Genomic DNA, 21,965 nt, shown 5'->3' on the forward strand with positions numbered 1-21,965 from the left:
TCATTAAGGGAGTATGGGATGTATATCAGGTAGCACTCTTTATCAGAGACAGACAGAAACAGGTTCAGTACAGAGCTAAGACACCAAAAATGCAACTCTTTTTTTTGCTGATTTTCACCGCTTTTCTCCAATCTTCATGGTCTGAAGGTTTTGACTCCTACAGTTCGATAGGTACTGGCACCCACCACAAGGCCATTCTGGCCATTGTTCCTGGGTGAGCCGCAAGAGCCTCTTCAACAATGGAAGGTATTAGAGCTGAGCTTGACTTTCTCTTGATCCTGACACCACATAGCTGCACTTTACAGCAAGGGTCACTTTATATCAATCAGGCATGTGAATCCTATGGGAATCGCATTCCTAGCCAGAGTCCTTGCCAATTTTAACATTGCCATTGCCACCCTGATTCTCCATGGAAGCACAGGATCAGGTTCCATACATGTGATGACTCTGGATCTTTCCGTCTCCTCTTTGGTGCCAAGGCTATTGCTTGACTCTCCAACTGCCTGTCCAACATCAAATCTTGGATGATTCATGCCTTGAGTACAGAAGATTAAAGGGTGATCGAATTGAAGATGATTAAAAGGATTTAATAGGGTAGATGGAGAGAAACTATTCCCTCTGGTGGGAGAGTCCAGAACAAGGGGATATGAGCCAGGCTGTTCAAGGCTAATCTGGAACGCTCTCTCCAAAAAAGTGGTTAAGGCTGGGCCGGGAGTGGGTGCAAATGAAAATTTCATAACTGGGATTGATAGATTTTTGTTAGGCCAGGGTATTAAGGGTTTCAGAGCCGAGGTAAATAGATGGAGTTAAGATACAGATCAGCCACAATCAAACTGAATAGCAGAATAGGCTTGAGGGACTGAAGGACCTCCTCCTGTTCCTCTGTTCCTATGAATCAATATTTCCTCCAATTCACTGTCGATAAAACATTGCCTTCCTTTGTGACGACCATTGGCTCCCATCTACCTTTCCTCTTAACTCAATCAACTTTCCAAATAGTTATTTCAGGCTGTCCAGAATCTTGCCATAGTTTTATCTGGAGTTTATTTCTTTTCACCCACATCCATGCTGTCACTTTCCAAACATCTCCTGCCTTTTCCCTGCCCTCTGTCCGCTGCTCCCAAGACTGTAATCCATGACTTTATCATCTGGAAATTCGACCTCTAACGTTCTCCAAGCTCTTGCCTTCTATAAATTATGGTTAGATAGAATGCCATTGGTTGCATCCTGACCCATTTATAGGCGTGCCCTTTCACCGCCCGAGTTCTTGCCAGGATCCAGTGGCTTCCTGCGATCCTCCATATCAAATTCAAACATTTATTCTTGCTTTCAAATGCTCCACAGCCTGATCCCACCTTACCTCAGTTACCGCCGCCTCTTTGATCCCAGCTCCAAATTCCATCTGCCTGTTCTTCCCTCCCATTCAGTCTCCCTTTCTTGTTGTCTATGCTGTAAAGTGTTGTGAGACATTATTCCAACATGAGGGATGCGGTACAAATCCAATCTGTTGCCATACAATAATGTTTCAAACTGGCTTGAAGCACTCATGAACATTATGGGGAGGCCACTGATGTAAAGGCTTGGCAGGAGTTGCTGTGGAATTATTTTATGCAAAGAAGTGTCTCTTTTATGATTATCATTTTACTGAAGATAATTGACTCCCTTGTCATTCACAATCCTGTTTTAATGTTGCAGTGCGCTATTATTCCAGCTGATTACAGCCCAGTGTCCAGCCCAGTCAGATCAGCAAACACGCCAAGTAATGGGACAAAAAAGCCAGAATAACCAACCCCTCAAATGTCCATTGATTACTTCTTTGAAATAACAGAAGAACAAATTAGGATATTTGAGTGGGGACAACAGTTGGAATGTGAAGTTTCTCCATCAAAAGCATTGCCATGTGAAAGGAGACCCAAGCTGTGACTTGGAATTACGTGGAGGAAGATACTCATTTGAAATCCTTAGATGGTCAATGGCTTTGAAGTTGAAATATGAATTGGGAATGTGAGATCATATTGAATTATGTATTAGCATTGTAGTTTGAATCAGAACTGTGCGCAACAATTGTCCTTTGATAATGGAGCCAGAACAATCGCAATGGTCTGAAGCTAAATCATATGTTAATTATAGTTTGAAATGATAATGGGTAAAAGAATGACAATAGATTGTTTGAAATGAGAAAAGCACTTAGAATGGGATTCTCAGTCATACACTACTAATGAGATTTCAACGGAACAACGTGATTTGAATGAAGATATTACTTAAATATGAGTTGTGGAATGTGTCGAATTTTGAACCAAAGCTGTCAATGGTATGGATCCCAAATCTGAATGTGTACTGTGGAGCTTATGTGCATTTTGAATAAGCAGTAGTTTGGGTCAGAACTATGCACAGGACTGACATTGGAGAAATGGTTTGAAATGAAGGCTCCCACAGTGCATGCCAGAATAAAAGATTAGCAAGCTCAAGACCCAGTTGGCATTTGGAAACAGTAATCAGATTCCATCGGCTCATAACTGGTTTCATATCATTGTGAAGCCTGCTGCACTCCCCATCATCCCCCGATTGTTGGCATTTAGCAGGCCCAATCAAAGTAACAGACACACTGAGTTTTGCATTTTTATACAAAATAAACAATTGTCTCTGCACTATTGTGCAGAAGGTGAGTTGCTGGAATTAATTTATTCATGGCAAAGGCACATGTGTACAATATATGGCATTCCACATGTACGGTTCCATGCGAACATTCCCACTCAAGTTTTCTAGGAAACCAAGATGCCCAGTGTGCTCCACATCACACTTAAATCTATTGACTAGTGTACAGGTGAGCAGTGGGGTTAGTGTGATATCAGTAAATCGGTTAGCCGCTGTTCTGGCCACTGCACAGTACACTTGCTGCCCTTTGTCCTGATGCTATTCCCACCACAACTACAAGTCCCAATCCTGCTCCCATCACCAATCCAGATCCCACTGGGGACACAGTAGTTTAAAAACACACTTTGCACATGTGCTAATGTATCCTTTTGGATTCAGAGACCAGTTCAGTCAAACCAAGTGACAGGCCAATCAATTCGCTTGAGAAAATGTCAAAAATCGCAGGAGAGTTGTGGGAGAAACCAGTGTAAGAAATAAATGGACAAATTCATCTTGACCACTGCTTTCAAGCAGATTCAGCTCTGCAGAGAATAAAATGGGTTGGCTGCACAAGGCCAGATGGCAACACTGCAGCGGGGTGACTATTCAGGGGCCAGCATTCCGCCATTGGCCTGAGATCAGGTGAAGCACCAAGATCAGAGGTGTGGACAGGTATAACGCTCAGTCACGGTCAGCGGGTACACAGTCAGACTCAGCCAATTCAAATTACTGCTGCACTTTCTGAAACTTGTGCCACTGGGGGAGAATATTGCTCCTGCAGCGGGTCCTGGAAGCATGTGCGGACATTTGTTTGTGTTAAAGGTTCTCGATGGATGCAAGTTTTTGTTGGTGAAGTGACCTTCACACTCAGGTCAACAGAGGTTCTGTTCAGTATGTTGTGCCAGTGATAATCAGGTGAAATGTCTCCGAGCTAAAACGTTAGCTCTGTTTCTCTCTTCACAGATGCTGCCCGACTTGCTGAGTGTCTCCAGCATTGTCTGTTTCCAGTTCAGATTGCCAGCCTCCACTGTATTTTGTTTTACAATTAATCCACTAAAGTTGTTATTGTGAAAGTGCTGCTGTAACAATGTGATTGTGCATTGTAGTCGATCATTGCACACATATTTAATTGCTAAAACATAAAAGCCTGTCCTTGAACAACTCAGAATCACCATAATACCAGTAATCTGCCGATGCACTTTGCTGGTGAGTTCTTGGTCTCTTTCAATATCTTTTTTCAGTGGAAATTGTTTTTAGGCTTGTGACAATACAATTGATTTTATTTTTGTTTAAAATCACTGTTCGTTGTAATTAAATGATTTCAGTTCAGACCAGACAGCATGTAATAGACTCAATCAGAGAATGAAGACCATGGAGGGCGAATTTGTAGGGCAGAGAGGCAGGGCCAGAATCTGGGGCACAGCTTGAATGTGGCAGCTTTTCACCACTTTTGGGCCATTAACTATCCCGGCACTTTGGGAGTGGGGCCACAATATGCCCAACCACCGATTTAAATGAGGGAAATACAGCATACAGCATTTCCCTCAGTTATACTCTTAGCAGCACTTGGTGCCTGAGATGCCTGTGTGTCCAAGCATTGTGAGGGCCATTGGAGGAGGGAGTTTTGATGCCAAGTTTCACACTGCAAGATGCCACAGCAAAATTCCTCTCCCTTCTGCCCAGCAGTTTTCAAGCCCTCTCTTCAGCTCATGCTGCCTTCCAACACACCTTCTCCGCAGGACCTCAAACTACATCTTTTCTCTGTCTGCCTGCTTTTGCATTTCTCTTTACCTCTTCAGAGGACACCTGGCAGTGGAATTTGCAAACCATTTTAATTGCTTTCATTATCATTATGGATGTTGGAACAGCTCCACAGGAAGCGGGGGTGATGGTGATTATGAAATGAGAGAGAGGAGAGGAAAACAATTTCAACGTTGGCAAGCATGGCGGTCAGAAAGGACAGTTGGATGGTCAGACGTTTAGAGAGAATGGGGTCAGGGGAACAGAAGGTGGGTCTATTGGATGAGCTTGGAGAGGGCATGAGAGGAGATAGGAGACAAATTGAAGAATGATGAGGCTTCTTTTTTAAGTTCCTTCCTGGGATGTGGGCATCGCCGGCAAGGCTGCCATTTATTGCCCATCCTTAATTGCCCTGAGACGGTAGAGATTTTTGAGAATGTAACTGATAGAATAGATAAGGGAGAACCAGTGGATGTAGTGTATTTGGATTTCCAGAAGGCCTTTGATAAAGTCCCACATAAGAGGTTAGTGTGCAAAATTAAAGCACATAGGATTGGGGGTAATGTATTGGCATGGATTGAAAATTGGTTAACTGACACGAAACAGAGAGTAGGAATAAACGAGTCTTTTTCGGGGTGGCGGGCAGTGACTAGTGGGGTATCACAGGGATCAGTGCTGGGGCCCCAGCTATTCACAATATATATAAATGATTTGGATGAGGGAACCAAATGTAATATTTCCAAGTTTGCTGACGACACAAAACTAGGTGGGATTGTGAGTCGTGAGGAGGATGCAAAGACACTGCAAGGCGACTTAGATAGGTTGAGTGAGTGGGCAAACACATGGCAGATGCAGTATAACGTGGATAAATGTGAAGTTATCCACTTTGGTAGGAAAAATATAAGACAAAGTATTATTTAAATGGTGATGGCTTGGGAAGTGTGGATGTACAGAGGGACTTGGGTGTCCTTGTACACCAGTCATTGAAAACAAACATGGTGCAGCATGCAGTTAGGAAGGAAAATGATATGTTGGCCTTCATTGCAAGAGGATTTGAGTACAGGAGCAAGGATGTCTTACTACAGTTATACAGGGCCTTGGTGAGACCGTACCTGGAGTATTGTGTGCAGTTTTAGTCTCCTTACCTAAGAAAGGATATAATTGCCAGAGAAGGAGTGCAGCGAGGTTCACCAGACTGATTCCTGGGATGGCAGGACTGTCGTATGAGGAGAGATTGGGTCGACTAGGCCCGTATTCACTAGAGTTTAGAAGAATGAGAGGGGATTTCATTGAAAGGTATAAAATTCTGATGGGGCTGGACAGACTGGATACAGGGAGGATGTTTCCCCTGGCTGGGAAGTCTAGAACAAGGGGTCACAGTCTCAGGATACAGGGTAGGAAATTTAGGATTGAAATGAAGAGAAATTTCTTCACTCAGAGGGTGGTGAACCTGTGGAATTCTCTACCACAGAAGGCTGTGGAGGCCAAGTCACTGAATATATTTAAGCATCAAGGGATATGTGGCAAAAGCGGGAATATGGTGTTGAGATAGAGGTTCAGCCATGATCATATTGGCAGTGCAGGCTCGAAGGGCCGAATGGCCTACTAATGTTCCTGTTTTCCATGTTTCTATGTAGTGAGCTATCTTCTTGAACCGCTGCAGTCCGTGTGGTGACGGTGCTCCCACAGTGCTGTTAGGGATGGAGTTCCAGGATTGTGACCCAGCGACGATGAAGGAATGGCCGATATATTTCCAAGTCAGGATGGTGTGTGACTGGGAGGGGAACGTGGAGGTGGTGGTGTTCCCATGCGCCTGCTGCCCTTGTCCTTCTAGGCGGTAGAGGTCATGGGTTTGGGAGGTGCTGCCGAAGAAGCCTTGGCGAGTTGCTGCAGTGCATCTTGTAGATGGTGCACACTGCAGCCACGGTGCGCCGGTGGTGGAGGGAGTGAATGTTGAAGTTGGTGGATGGGGAGCCGATCAAGCGGCTCCTTTGTCCTGGATGGTGTCGAGCTTCTTGAGTGTTGTTGGAGCTGCACTCATCCAGGCAAGTGGTGAGTATTCCATCACACTCCTGACTTGTGCCTTGTAGACGGTGGAAAGGCTTTGGGGAATCAGGAGGTGAGACACTCGCCGCAGAATACCCAGCCTCTGACCTACGCTTGTAGCCACAGTATTTATGTGGCTGGTCCAGTTACGTTTCTGGTCAATGGTGACCCCCCAGAATATCGATGGTGGGGGATTCGGCGATGGGAATCCCATTGAATGTCAAGGGGCGGTGGTTAGACTCTCTCTTGTTGGAGATGGTCATTGCCTGGCACTTGTATGGTGTGAATCCGCTTATCAGCCCAAGCCTGAATGTTGTCCAGGTCTTGCTGCATGCGGGCACGGACTGCTCCATTATCTGAGGAGTTGCGAATGGAATTGAACACTGTGCAGTCATCAGTAAACATCCCCACTTCTGAGCTTGTGATGAAGGGAAGGCCATTGGTGAAGCAGCTGAAGATGGTTGGGCCTAGGTCACTGCCCTGAGGGACTCCTGCAGTGATGCCCCAGGACTGAAATGATTGGCCTCCAACAACCACAACTATCTTCCTTTGTGCTGGGTATGACTCCAGCCAGTGGAGAGCTTTCCCCCTGATTCGCAGTTTTACTGGGGCTCCTTGATACCACACTTGGTCAAACGCTGCCTTGATGTCGAGGGCAGTCACTCGCACCTCACCTCTGGAATTCAGTTCTGGTGTAGGGCAGGTTGAGCCTGGGGAAGGTTTGGATTGGGGAGGAAGATTTGGATTGGTGGAAAAGGTTTGGATTGGTGGGGAAGGTTTGGATTTGTGGAGAAGGTTTGGATTGGTGGAGAAGGTTTGAATTGGTGGAGAAGGTTTGAATTGGTGGGGAAGGTTTGGATTTGTGGAGAAGGTTTGGATTGGTGGAGAAGGTTTGAATTGGTGGGGAAGGTTTGGATTGGTGGGGAAGGTTTGGATTGGTGGGGAAGGTTTGGATTGGTGGGGAAGGTTTGGATTGGTGGGGAAGGTTTGAATTGGTGGGGAAGGTTTGGATTTGTGGAGAAGGTTTGGATTGGTGGAGAAGGTTTGAATTGGTGGGGAAGGTTTGGATTGGTGGGGAAGGTTTGGATTGGTGGGGAAGGTTTGGATTGGTGGGGAAGATTGGACTGGTGGAGAAGCAGGTGGGAGGAAGCAGTAAGCGGGTAGAGTATTGTAAAGGGATACAGATGGTCACTAAAGTGGATACTGGAGGTAGTGAATTGATCTGACACATAGAATGGTCCAGATTATAGGGCTCATCAGTATTAGGAGGTTGTGAGGAATTGGGAGTTCCTCCACCTCATGGTAGGGATTGTAATATATCGCCTATTGACAGATTGTATGTAAAACTCACTTATGTATGTAAGGCACGCGTAGAACACTCGATTACAAATGGTTTTTTTTGGAGAAAGGCTAAGCAACAAACATTGATGGTACATGAACCATAAATTGTGTTAACCTTTTGTACAGACGGATAGAAAATGGAAACTTACATATTCAGTATATTTAGAGACTAATAGCATGCAAGGACAGTAGGGAGTCTGCGGTCTAGGAAACAGATTGCAGCAGCAGCTGTATGCATGAGAATGAGAATGTTTTGACTGGAGTTCTCTTGGGAACGGGATGAAAAACCAGGTGCTTGGGAAGATCGCAAACCCTGGGAGGCAAAGTGAAACCGCTGAACAGCACATTCTGGAAGGGTGACATGTGATGGGAGACGGACAGGTTGGGAAAGCACTCAGCAGCCAGTCTGATAAGGGTCTACGAATCAATGAAGCTCCACTGATAAGCTGTAAGCCAATAGAAGCTTTGTCGAAGGGATGCACACCTCGAAAAACTGTATAACTATGCGTGTAGAAACTCTTGTGTTTCGAAGGTTCATTCCTGAACCCTTCCCCTACATGCTTGAATAAAGACCGTCTGAGTGATTCCGTGGTCGCATTAACGGGCGGAGATACGGGGGGGATACGGGGGGGATACAGGCGGAGATATGGGGGGGATACGGGGGGGATACAGGCGAAGATACGGGGGGGGATACGGGGGGGGATACGGGGGGGGATACAGGCGGGGATACGGGGAGGATACAGGGGGGGTACAGGCGGGGATACAGGCGGAGATACGGGGGGATACGGGGGGATACAGGCGGGGATACGAGGGGGATACGGGGGGGATACAGGCGGGGATACGAGGGGAGATACGGGGGGGGATACGGGCGGAGATACGGGGGGGGATACGGGGGGGATACGGGCGGGGATACGAGGGGAGATACGGGCAGGGATACGGGCGGAGATACGGGGGGGGATACGAGGGGGATACGGGGGGGATACAGGCGGGGATACGAGGGGAGATACGGGCAGGGATACGGGCGGAGATACGGGGGGGGATACGGGGGGGGATACGGGCGGGGATACGAGGGGAGATACGGGCAGGGATACGGGCGGAGATACGGGGGGGGATACGGGTGGAGATACGGGCAGGGATACGGGCGGGGATACGGGGGGATACGGGGGGGATACAGGCGGAGATACGGGGGAGATACGGGCGAGATACGGGGGGGATACGGGGGGGATACGGGGGGGATACAGGGGGGATACGGGCGGAGATATGGGGGGGGGATACGGGCGGGGATACGGGGGGATACGGGGGGGATACGGGGGGGATACAGGCAGGGATACGGGCGGAGATACGGGGGAGATACGGGGGGGGATACGGGCGGAGATACGGGGGAGATACGGGCGAGATACGGGGGGGATACGGGGGGGATACAGGGGGGATACGGGCGGAGATACGGGGGGGATACAGCGGGGATACAGGGGGGATACAGGCACAGATACGGGGGGATACGGGTGGATACGGGGGGGATACGGCGGGGAAACGGGGCGGGTGTCGATTCCTTATATCGGGGAATCCACCTTGAAGAAGAGAAGTCTTCTTTTTACCCAACACAGCTCAATCTTAATGATAAAGTAGCCCATGAATGACTGGGGTTTGCTGTTGGAGGTAAGGGTAGAGGGGGCAGGGGGGTGGGGGGGTGGCGGAGAGAAGTAACCAAGGGTTATTCTGGATTAGTGGATGGTTTGGACAGAGGAAAGTGAGGCCTAATATCGCTTGATGTGATCCAGCTAGATCTGGTAATGAACCGATAAACCAGTTGTGTGTCAGATGTGTTCAAGTCTGCGATCCTTGAACCTGGAAGAGTGAAGATGGGGCCATACTGGGGGAACAGCTGGGTTTTGCTGGGGTGAAGGGCACAAAAGTAGACATGAGTGACTGGTGAAGCAGTTTGACAGCTGCAGAAGCATTGACGCAAAAGGAGGACCGAAGGCTGGGCAGCTGACATTGAGAAACTGAGAAATTGCCAGGAGACGCAGGAAGCCAGCCATAACCAGTCCACATCTGTTATGTGACGTATTGAAAGGCAGTGTGTGGTTCTGGGGGCAGTGCTGGTTCACAGCACACCTTTCACCATTGTGGTGCCACAGTGCTTACTATGAAAAATGTGTTCTACAGTCTTTCTGCAATAAAAGGGGGAAAGATGGTCTCCTGATAACGCTGTAACTCCCAAATGTGGTTTGGGCCTTGTGAGATGTGCCCCAATGATGATAAAAGTATGTAAAGCTGAGCAGTTACTTCGGCAATCCTCCTGATACCATTAAACGTTTTCCTCATTTGTTCCCAGGTTAATTTCCTCTCTCAGCATCTTCCACCCAAGGAGTTTTGATCTTTGCTCTGATGGGAAGATAGGCCCCCCTCCTTCTGCAAAACCGCAGGGATTTCCGGAGTGAAAGGTTTTTCACACATTCTTGTTTTCAGATGCTTCTGGCCATTCTGTCTATAGTTGGTCACAGTTTCTTCTCCAGTCAGCACATCTCTCACCCCAAGAACCATTCCCCGCCCCGCTCACCCTCCCCTCCCACCCAACAGCCAATCCCTAGAATCGTTTTTCTTGCACGGGGAGTCTATTAAGATGAGAAATTGATTTATTTTTAACTTGTGGTTGGGACACAGGTAATACTGGAAAACACACTCAGCGGTCATCCTTAATAGAAACATAGAAGATAGGTGCAGGAGTAAGCCATTCGGCCCTTCGAGCCTGCACCACCATTCAATATCATGGCTGATCATTCCTTCAGTACCCCTTTCCTGCTTTCTCTCCATACCCCTTGATCCCTTTAGCCGTAAGGGCCATATCTAACTCCCTCTTGAATATATCCAATGAACTGGCATCAACAACTCTCTGCGGCAGGGAATTCCACAGGTTAACAACTCTCTGAGTGAAGAAGTTTCTCCTCATCTCAGTCCTAAATGGCCTACCCCTTATCCTAAGACTGTGCCCCTGGTTCTGGACTTCCCCAGCATCGGGAACATTCTACCCGCATCTAACCTGTCCAGTCCCGTCAGAATCTTATATGTTTCTATGAGATCCCCTCTCATCCTTCTATACTCCAATGTATAAAGGCTCAGTTGATCCAGTCTCTCCTCATATGTCAGTCCAGCCATCCCGGGAATCAGTCTGGTGAACCTTCGCTGCACTCCCTCAATAGCAAGAACGTCCTTCCTCAGATTAGGAGACCAAAACTGAACACAATATTCCAGGTGAGGTCTCACAAAGGCCCTGTAGAACTGCAGTAAGACCTCCCTGCTCCTACACTCAAATCCCCGAGCTATGAAGGCCAACATACCATTTGCCTTCTTCACCGCCTGCTGTACCTGAATGCCAACTTTCAATGACTGATGAACCATGACACCCAGGTCTCATTACACCTCCCCTTTTCCTAATCTGCCGCCATTCAGATAATATTCTGTCTTTGCGTTTTTGCCCCCAAAGTGGATAACCTCACATTTATTCACATTATACTGCATCTGCCATGCATTTGCCCACTCACCTAACCTGTCCAAGTCACCCTGCAGCCTCTTAGCATCCCCCTCACAGCTCACACTGCCACCCAGTTTAGTGTCATCTGCAAACTTGGAGATATTATACTCAATTCCTTCATCTAAATCATTGATGTATATTGTAAAGAGCTGGGGTCCCAGCACTGAGCCCTGCGGCACTCCACTAGTCACTGCCTGCCATTCTGAAAAGAACCCGTTTATCCCAACTCTCTGCTTCCTGTCTGCCAACCAGTTCTCTATCCACGTCAGTATATTACCCCCAATACCATGTGCTTTGATTTTGTACACCAATCTCTTGTGTGGGACCTTGTCAAAAGCCTTTTGAAAGTCCAAATACACTACATCCACTGGTTCTCCCTTGTCCACTCAACTAGTTACTTCCTCAAAAAATTCCAGAAGATTTGTCAAGCATGATTTCCCTTTCATAAATCCATGCGGACTTGGACCGATCATGTCACTGCTTTCCAAATGCGCTGCTATTTCATCCTTAATAATTGATTCCAACATTTTCCCCACTACTGATGTCAGGCTAACCGGTCTATAATTACCCGTTTTCTCTCTCCCTCCCTTTTTAAAAAGTGGTGTTACATTAGCTACCCTCCAGTCCATAGGAACTGATCCAGAGTCGATAGACTGTTGGAAAATGATCAGCAATGCATCCACTATTTCTAGAGCCACTTCCTTAAGTACTCTGGGATGCAGACTATCTGACCCCGGGGATTTATCGGCCTTCAATCCCATCAATTTCCCTAACACAATTTCCCGCCTAATAAGGATATCCTTCAGTTCCTCCTTCTCACTAGACCCTCGGTCCCCTAGCATTTCCGGAAGGTTATTTGTTTCTTCCTTCGTGAAGACAGAACCAAAGTATTTGTTCAATTGGTCTGCCATTTCTTTGTTCCCCATTATTAATTCACCTGAATCTGACTGCAAGGGACCTACGTTTGTCTTCACTAATCTTTTTCTCTTCACATATCTATAGAAGCTTTTGCAGTCAGTTTTTATGTTCCCGTCAAGTTTCTTCTCGTGCTCTATTTTCCCCCTCTTAATTAAACCCTTTGTCCTCCTCTGCTGAATTCTAAATTTCTCCCAGTCCTCAGGTTTGCTGCTTTTTCTGGCCAATTTATATGCCTCTTCCTTGGATTTAACACTATCCTTAATTTCCCTTGTTAGCCACGGTTGAGCTACCTTCCCCGTTTTATTTTTATTCCAGACAGGGATGTACAATTGCTGAAGTTCATCCATGTGATCTTTAAATGTTTGCCATTGCCTATCCACTGTCAACCCTTTAAGTATCATTTGCCAGTCTATTCTAGCCAATTCACGCCTCAAACCATCGAAGTTACCTTTCCTTAAGTTCAGGACCCTAGTTTCTGAATTAACTGTGTCACTCTCCATCTTATTAAAGAATTCTACCATGTTATGGTCACTTTTCCCCAAGGGGCCTCGGACACCAAGATTGCTAATTAGTCCCTTCTCATTACACATCACCCAGTCTAGGATGGCCAGCTCCCTAGTTGGTTCCTCGACATATTGGTCTAGAAAACCATCCCTAATACACTCCTCCACCGCATTGCTACCAGTTTGGTTAGCCCAATCAATATGTAAATTAAAGTCACCCATGATAACTGCTGTACCTTTATTGCATGCATCCCTTATTTATTGTTTGATGCTGTCCCCAACCTCACTACTACTGTTTGGTGGTCTGTACACAACTCCCACTAGCGTTTTCTGCCCCTTGGTATTCCGTAGCTCCACACATACCGATTCCACATCATCCAAGCTAATGTCCTTTCTTACTATTGCATTAATTTCCTCTTTAACCAGCAATGCCACCCCGCCTCCTTTTCCTTTCTGTCTATTCTTCCTGAATGTTGAATACCCTGGATGTTGAGTTCCCAGCCTTGGTCACCCTGGAGCTATGTATCTGTGATGCGAATTACATCATACCTGTTAACTATTATCTGCACAGTTAATTCGTCCACCTTATTCCGAATACTCCTCGCATTGAGGCACAGAGGCTGCAGGCTTGTCTTTCTAACACACTTTGCCCCTTTAGAATTTTGGTGTAATGTGGCCCTTTTTGCTTTTTGCCTTAGGTTTCTCTGCCCTCCACTTTTACTTTTCTTCTTTCTATCTTTTGCTTCTGCCTCCATTTTATTTCCCTTTGTCTCCCTGCATAGGTTCCCATCCCCCTGCCATGTTAGTTTGACCCCTCCCCAACAGCACTAGCAAACACTCCCCCTAGGACATTGGTGCAGGCTGTCCGGTTTGTACTGGTCTCACCTCCCCCAGAACCGGTGCTGAAGGCATTGCGAACCACCCACATATTTTGGGACAGGAGTCACATGTAGGTCAGACTATATGGGGATGTTAGGTCATTTTCCTGAAGGATATTAATCAATTGAACTTGCTATCCTGAGATTGGAACTCACGACTTCTGGATTGCTGGCTCAGCACCACAACAGTCGGCTATTGTACCCGACAGAAATCAGCAGCGTGTCCTCACTGCCTGCACCAAGGGTGGCACAGTCCCAATTTCGCTGACATCACAAAATGGGGAACAATCCCTTAAATAAAAATAAATAATGCTTGCACTCATAGCATCATCAAAATGACTGAAAGTTGTTCAGACAATGCAGCGGAAGTCTTGACAAAAAAAGCCACTTTATCAAGTCAATATAAACAGCTTAGCGTCAAGAATCTTAACTCTGAAGCACTTGAGTGAACAGTTTTGCAACGCACTGTCCTTCAAGGATCACATCACTGAACCAATCAGCAAAAGTCGGATTTTTCAAGTGTGTTGGAAAGCAGAATTAGAATGCACTCCGCGATGCTTTGATTACAATCGTCCAGCTGCTGTATCTAATACAAACATTGCGAAACAAAGCAATTTGGGGCACAGCAAGCACTGAAGTATCATTGAAATGTATTCATCCAGAACATTTACTCATCCAGCGACACTCGGGCTCCGAGGCTGCTAGTGAATATGCTCATTCACTTCCGTCTTGTCTGGAAAACCTTCAGTCATTTTAATAATGCTATAAGTGCAAGCATTATTTACTTTTATTTAAGGTATGGACCCCATTTCGTAATGTCAGCAAAACTGGGACTGTGTCAACCCTGCTGCAGCCAAGCTTGTGCCGAGAGTGAGGATGGCTGGCCTCGCTCATTTCTGTAGTAAGTATGGATGAAGCATTAACTGGTCTGCTCCCTCAGATAAATGATCCCATGGCTCCATTTTGAAGCAGAGCAGGGGCGTTATTCACGGTGTCCTGGCCAATATTTATCCCTCACCCAACATCACTAAAATCGATTATCTGGTCATTATCACATTGCTTTTGTGGGAACTTGCTGTGCGCAAATTAGCTGCCACACTTTTTTATTCATTCTGGGCCAGCATTTATTGCGCATCCCTAATTGCCCTCGAGAAGGTGGTAGTGAGCCGCCTTCTTGAACAGCTGCAGTCCGTGTGGTACTCCCACAGTGCTGTTAGTGAATGAGTACCAGGAATTGGCCCCCGACAATGAAGGAATGGTGATATATTTCCATGGCAGGATGGTGGGTAACCTGGAGGGTAACTTTTAGGTGATGGTGTTTCCATACGCCTGCTGCCCTTGTCCTTCTAGGTGGTACAGGTCGCTGATTTGGGAGTTGCTGTGAAGAAGCCTTGGTGAGTTGCTGCAGTGCATCTTGTAGATGGTACACACTGCAGCCACGGTGCGCCGGTGGTGGAGGGAGTGAATGTTGAAGGTGGTGGATGGGGAGCCAATCAAGCGGCTGCTTTGTCCTGGATGGTGTCGAGCTTCTTGAGTGTTGTTGGAGTTGCAACTAATCCAGGCAAGTGGAGAGTATTCCATCACACTCCTGACTTGTGCCTTGTAGATGGTGGAAAGGCTTTGGGGAGTCAGGAGGTGAGACACTTGCCACAGAATACCCAGCCTCTGACCCGCTCTTGTTGCCACAGTATTTATGTGGCTGGTCCAGTTAAGTTTCTGGTCAATGGCGACCCCCAGGATGTTGATGGTGGGGGATTCGGTGATGGCAATGCCATTGAATATCAAGGGGCAGTGGTTAGACTCTCGCTTGTTGGAGATGGTCATGACCTGGCACTTGTGTGGCGCCAGTGTTACTCGCCACTTATCAGCCCAAGTCTGAATGTTGTCCAGGTCAACAAAAGCAGACGTTGATGAGGAGATTCAACACCGCCTCCAGTGCGCCAGTGCAGCCTTCGGCCGCCTGAGGAAAAGAGTGTTTGAAGACCAGGCTCTCAAATCTACCACCAAGCTCATGGTCTAAGGGCTGTAGTAATACCCGCCCTCCTGTATGGCTCAGAGGCATGGACCATGTACAGTAGACACCTCAAGTCGCTGGAGAAATATCACCAACGTTGCCTCACAAGATCCTACAAATCCCCTGGGAGGACAGACGCACGAACATTAGTGCCCTCGACCAGGCCAACATCCCCAGCATTGAAGCACTGACCACACTTGATCAGCTCCGCTGGGCAGGCCATATTGTCTGCATGCCAGACACGGGACTCCCAAAGCAAGTGCTCCACTTGGAACTCCTTCATGGCAAACAAGCCAAGGGTGAACAGAGGAAATATTACAAGAGCTCTCAAAGCCTCCCTGATAAAGTGCGGCATCCCCACTGAAACCTCGGAGTCCCTGGCCAAAGATTGCCCTAAGTTGAGGAAGTGCATCCGGGAGGGCGCTGAGTGCCTCGAGTCTCATCGCCGAGTGCATGCAGAAAACAAGCGCAGGTAGCGGAAGGAACGCACGGCAAACCAGTCCCACCCTCCCTTACCCTCAATGACTGTCCGTTCCACCTGTGACAGGGACTGTGGCTCTCGAATTGGACTGTTCAGCCACCTAAGGACTCATCCTAAGAGTGGAAGCAAGTCTTCAATTCCGAGGGACTGCCTATGATGACGATAATGGTGCATGCGGGCATGGACTGCTCCATTATCTGTGGAGTTGTGAATGGAACTGAACACTGTGCAATCATCAGCGAACATCCCCACTCCTGACCTTATGATGGAGGGAAGTTCATTGAAGAAGCAGCCAAGATGGTTGGGCCTAGGACACTACCCTGAGGAACTCCTGCATCGATGTCCTGCGGCTGGGATGAACGACCTCCAATAACCACAACCATCTTCCTTTGTGCTGGGTATGACTGCAGCCAGTGGAGAGTTTTCCCCCTGATTCCCATTGACTTCAATTTTACTGGGGCTCCTTGATGCCACATTTGGTCAAATGCTGCCTTGATGCCGAGGGCAGTCACTCCCTTCCTCCCCCTCGCTTTCCTCCTCCTCATGAATGTTGCTGGTTGATTGAGGGTGCCCGGGTTGCCATGTGTATCCATTCGATGGTGCCCTGCACCTGTGGGACACCAGCCAGAGCTGCAAAGCCGAGTGCCTGCTCAATCTGACTGGCATCAGCACCAGCCCTGGCAAATAGGCCATCAGTCACCCGTCGTGTTCGTCTGTGGGCCACCGACTGCGAGATCTGGCAAATGTCTCAGCAAAGCCCTGGATGATCCAGAGGCAGAAAGGTTGAGGACTGTGGTGACCTTGACAGCCACGGGTAACGTGTGGCCACCAGGTCCAGTTGGCAGCAGGTCTTGTTCCAACAAGCTGCAAATGTCTGCTACCACCTGACGCGACACCCTGAGCCGCTGAGGCACAGGTATTCTGACATGCGAAGGTATCTAACCCTGTGTGCCGGGTATGGCCTCCGGCAAGCTGCCCCTCTCACTGATCCTCTCTCTGCTGTAGCAGGCTGGTGCTGGTGCTAGTGGACATCTTGGTCCTGACCGGAGATCCAATCTGAAGCAGTAACAGCAGCACCCATCCTGATCTGATAGATCACAGCTCCAAACCTCCAAAGTCACAGCACCAGTGCTAAGAACAAACACTGTCCCACAAGCAGGTGGGAATATTGAATATTTGTCGGCATATTTCCCTCCACAATTGCTGCTGTTCCAGAAAGCCCGAAAAACCCCTGGACCAAAGTTAAAGTGATGAAACTGTCAGTTCGATGTAATTGAGTGACTAACGTTTGTTAATTGGTACCCCACCCCTCCCCTCGCGGGGGTGAGTGCAGGCTGCCTAACGCGCTTGCACATTAAAATCCAGCCCTTAGTTTTCCAAAATTGTTCCTGCCTCTAGTGCTTGAGCAAAGAGAGTCAAAAGAAAAAGCAAAGATTTGCAACTTGCTTAGGAGGAAATAAAGTTTAGGAAAGATGAAATAGAAACAAAAAGCAAAATTAAAGTTAATAAAAATCAAATTAACACTGAGAGAACAAAACAACTTGTATTTATATAGAATGATAGAAACTAGCGCTGTTCCCAACCTCAGCACGTTCCAATGCACTTTAACACAATCAAATAATTTTGGAGTGTAGTCACTGCTGTAATGTGGGAAACACAGCAGCTAATTTGTGCACAGCAAGCTCCCACAAACAGCAACGTGATAATGTCCAAATAATCTGTTTTTGTTGTGTTGATTGCGGGACAAATATTGTCCGGGACACCGAGGATAACTCCCTGCTCTTCTTCAAAATAGTGCCATGGGATTTTTTACGTTCACCGGAGAGGGCAGATGGGGCCTCGGTTTAATGTCTCATCCGACAGTGCGGCGCTCCCTCAGTACTGCACTGGAGGGCCAGCCTAGATGTTGTGCTCAAGTCTCTGGAGTGGGAGTTTAATCCACGACCTTCTGACTCAGTGCTACGCACTGAGTAATGGCTGACACCTCCAAGATCTGTTAAGCAGTCTCTTAAAGCAGCAGCGAGGTAGAAAGGTGGAGAAGTTTAGGGAGGACATTCAAGAGCTGAGGCAGCTGAAGGCATGGCCACCAACGGTGGCGCAATGAAAATCAGAGACGCGCAAGAGGCTAGAACTGGAGGAGGTTACAGAGATCTAGGAGGGTTATAGGGCTGGAGGAGGTTACAAAGATCTCAGAGGGTTGTAGGGCTGGAGGAGGTTACAGAGATCTCGGAGGGTTATAGGGCTGGAGGAGGTTACAAAGATCTCGGAGGGTTGTAGGGCTGGAGGAGGTTACAGAGATCTCGGAGGGTTATAGGGCTGGAGGAGGTTACAAAGATCTCGGAGTGTTGTAGGGCTGGAGGAGGTTACAGAGATCTCGGAGGGTTGTAGGGCTGGAGGAGGTTACAAAGATCTCGGAGGGTTGTAGGGCTGGAGGAGGTTACAAAGATCTCGGAGGGTTATAGGGCTGGAGGAGGTTACAGAGATCTCGGAGGGTGGTAGGGCTGGAGGAGGTTACAGAGATCTCGGAGGGTTATAGGGCTGGAGGAGGTTACAAAGATCTCGGAGGGTTGTAGGGCTGGAGGAGGTTACAGAGATAGGGGGGGACAACAGAGCAGCAGAATACTTTAATTTTCTATTCATTAAAATGTTGTTTTTAGCACTTATCTTTGTAGCTTAGAGTTAATATTACAGATAAAGCTGTTCAGTTCGCATTTAGGGTTAGGGTTAGGGTTAGGCATGAACCCTAAATGCCTTTAATGTAAAAAAAAACATCCATAGACAGTTCAGAGCTGTCAAAAATGGAGACTGAGCCAAAGAACGAAATATCGAGAGGGGTGACCCAACGATTGGTGAAAGATGTGGGTTTTTAGGTGGGTTTTCGAGGAGGGGTTTAGTGAGGGAATTCCAGAGCAGGAGGTCTTGCCAACTAAGGCACTGTTGTAAATGATGATGTAAAAAAGAGGGGTGCACAAGAGGCCAGTGTTAGGGTGAAGTTGTATAGCTAGGGGGGCGCTTACAGAGATAGGGAGGAGCAAGGCCATTGAGATGAACATTTTTAATTTGAGGCATTAGGTAACTGGCAGCCAATGTAGGCCAGCAAAGATAGACATGATTGAGTGGGACTTGATGAGGGTAGGATCTGGGTCTCAGAATAAAAAGCAGCACTATGACGGTAATATTAATATTCTGTGTTACAGCTTGTGACCTGGAAACAAGCAAAACCACTCAGTCTCGGAAGACTGGATACTCCTTGAAGGGTTATGTTTTCTGTTCATGCATTTTACTGCTGAAACAACAATAATATTCTAGTAATAAAACTGCTGAAATATGAGGACTACCTTTATATTAACACTATATCTGTACAACTAAATAAACATGTTACGGAAATTCCCTGATATTCCGGGAATTCTTCTCGTTCAGGCCTCCATTTTCAGGTGGGAGCGACTTGTTACAAATTAACCTCAAATTGGCTAAAACATGGCTTTTATATTCGGTCAACAGAATAACGGTCTAAAAATGACATGGTAGTGTTAAGTATCTGCACAGATGCATGTAATGGGAAGCCCGATAATACAGGAGGGATCTGCTGAAGGGCGAATTGAAGTAGAGGGGATTGAGGGTGGTGTAGAGCACAGACCTGTTGGGCCGAATGGCCGGTTTCTGAGCTTGGCTCAGGGGTAGCACTCTCACCCAGGAGTCAGAAAAGTATGGATTTTAAGACCAATTCTAAGGTAACACTTCAGGGATTGTTACAATCTTGGAAGTGCTATCTTTCAGATGAGGTGTCTGCCTGTTCAGATGAATGTAAAAGATCTCATGGCACCTTATTGAAGATTGGTGGAGTACGGTAGTATCGCGGTTATGTTCCTGGGCCAGTAATCAGGAAGCCTGCACTAACAATCCAGAGAACGCAACATCAAATCCCACCACCGCAAGTTAAGAATTGAAAAAAATGTCTGGAAGTAAAAGGCCGGTCTCAGTGAAAGTAACCATGAAGCTGTTGGATTGTCGGAAAACCCCATCTGGATCACTAATGTCCTTTAGGGAAGGAATCTGCCTGGTGTGGCCTGTATGTGACTCCAAACCCACTCCAATGTGGCTGACTCCTGGCTGCCCTCGGAAATGGCCCAGCAAGCCCCAGGCTAGCCCACTCCACCTTTTCGGAGTAACTAGGGATGGGTCGGAAACTCTGGTCTTGCCAGTGATGCCCACATTTTGAGAAATTAGATATTTTTTAATAAAAAGAGCAGCAAGTTATTTTAGTCCCCTGGCCAGCATTCGTCCTTCACTCAGCACCAGTAAACAGCCTGCTTGTTGTTTGTGGGACCTTGCTGTGTTGGGCTACATAACGACAGTGACTGCATTTCAAAGAAATAATTTGTTGGTTGTTGAGTGCTTTGGGAGGTCCTGCAGAGGTGAAAGGTGCTATATAGACTGTACCGGCCCTGTGAAAGAGCGACGGTGTTTAGTCCCACATCCCGCTTTGTTCCATAACCCTGTAAGTTCCTCATCCTCCAGCACCTGTCCAACTCCTTTTTTAATTATTCATGGAATCAGCTTCCAGCACCGTTTCAGGAGCATCCAGATCCCAACAACTCTGTGATTTGTTTTATAATTGCAAGTTACTTTTATATAGACCCAAGATCAATCTTTATCAATTGTTTTCACACATTAATTCAGGAAGGACTGCTGGGATAAGTCACCTCATTGGCAACAAGGTGAGGACATCACACCAGTTTGGTAAAACATGAACAGATTGTTGAATGTTTATATAGCCCTTGTATAAATGGAATGTGTGAGGAACTAATGGGGGGTGGAAAATTAATCACTCATGTCACAGCGAACATAACTCACTCACACCTGTACCCACTTGTGAGATAAGCAACTCATGCCCCTCACTAGTTTATTATCCGTAACCCATCAGTCTCCAGCCTTTATCCTCCTGTTTAAAAATGCCTTGTCAGTTTTGTATTAGAATGTGATTCATCTTCCCTGCGAAGAAAAACTGCACCTTTAGAAACTGTCATTTTTCTCTCATAAAATGAATAGGCGTGCTTCTAAACGAAGCTATTCAAAACTCGTCAAAGGCATGTGATGGCCGTGCCTTGTTTTATCAGAATGTTTGTCAGATTTGCTCAGTTTTTTTATTTATTTGTTCACAGGATGTGGGTGTCGCTGGCAAGGCCAGCATTTATTGCCCATCGCTAATTGCCCTCGAGAAGGTGGTAGCGAGCATTTCCGAGGGCAACCAGGAGTCAATCACATGGCTGTAGGTCTGGAGTCACATCGGCCCGACCGGGTAAGGGCGGCAGATTTCCTTCCCCCATTAGTGAACCAGTTGGGTTTTTACATCAATCCAGCAGCTTCATATTCACCATTACTGATACTAACTTTTTATTCCAGATTTATTTAATTAACTGAATTAAAATTCTCAAACATGGTTGGATTTGATCGTATGCCGCTATTTAGTCCAGGCCTAGTAACATAACCACGATCGACCAGCTGGCAGAATGTTCATCCAGCCTTTTGCATTTAGATTGGGATTTCAGTGCCTGATCTCGGTTGAGACTACGTGCAGTACTGGTACACTGCTGCACTGTTGGGGGTGCCATTATTCAGATGAGATGTTAAGCCAAAGACCCATCTGGGATGTTAGAAGTTTTGTCGCACCCTCGATGTGTGCTGCCAAAAACCATATTAACTGGCTCATTCCTGTTTGCGGGACCTATCACAATCAGCCATTGCACTTTGAAAGTAATTCATCGTGAAGCACTGAGAGACTTTTTGACGTGATATGTAACTGCAAACATATGACAGCTTACACTGAGATGATTATTTTGACATATTCTCCTCGAGCTGACTGTGGTGAAGGTGGGTT

The 21,965-nt window shown here is 47.0% G+C and overlaps 1 protein-coding gene across 1 annotated transcript in view; it reads right to left on the reverse strand.

Annotated features, from left to right (window-relative positions):
* vwa5b1 (von Willebrand factor A domain containing 5B1) overlaps positions 1-21,965 on the reverse strand; it is a 303,883-nt gene that overhangs the window by 222,756 nt on the left and 59,162 nt on the right.

This window comes from Pristiophorus japonicus, chromosome 18 (genome assembly GCF_044704955.1).
Source record: "Pristiophorus japonicus isolate sPriJap1 chromosome 18, sPriJap1.hap1, whole genome shotgun sequence".
NCBI classification, from domain to species: domain Eukaryota; kingdom Metazoa; phylum Chordata; class Chondrichthyes; family Pristiophoridae; genus Pristiophorus; species Pristiophorus japonicus.